The following is a 372-nucleotide window of genomic DNA, read 5'->3' on the forward strand; positions in this document are numbered from 1 at the left end:
TAAACACAGACACGGAAACAGCAAAGGCAGACCCACAAGCAGAAAGAGACACACAACACAAAGATACAGCGAGCGAGAAAAACCTCTCACATTAACATCGCCACTTCGATGCCCTCTAATTTCTCACATTAACATCATGCTAATCTCTCACATTAACATAGCCACTTCCGTGCCCTCTAATTTCTCACATTAACATCATGCTAATCTCTCACATTAACATATCCACTTCCGTGCCCTCTAATTTCTCACATTAACATCATGCTAATCTCTCACATTAACATCATGCTAATCTCCCACATTAACATAGCCACTTCCGTGCCCTCTAATTTCTCACATTAACATCATGCTAATCTCCCACATTAACATAGCCAC

The sequence above is a fragment of the Lampetra planeri genome, unplaced genomic scaffold, assembly GCF_965212315.1.
Source record: "Lampetra planeri unplaced genomic scaffold, kcLamPlan1.2.h2 scaffold_119, whole genome shotgun sequence".
Taxonomy (NCBI): Eukaryota; Metazoa; Chordata; class Hyperoartia; order Petromyzontiformes; family Petromyzontidae; genus Lampetra; species Lampetra planeri.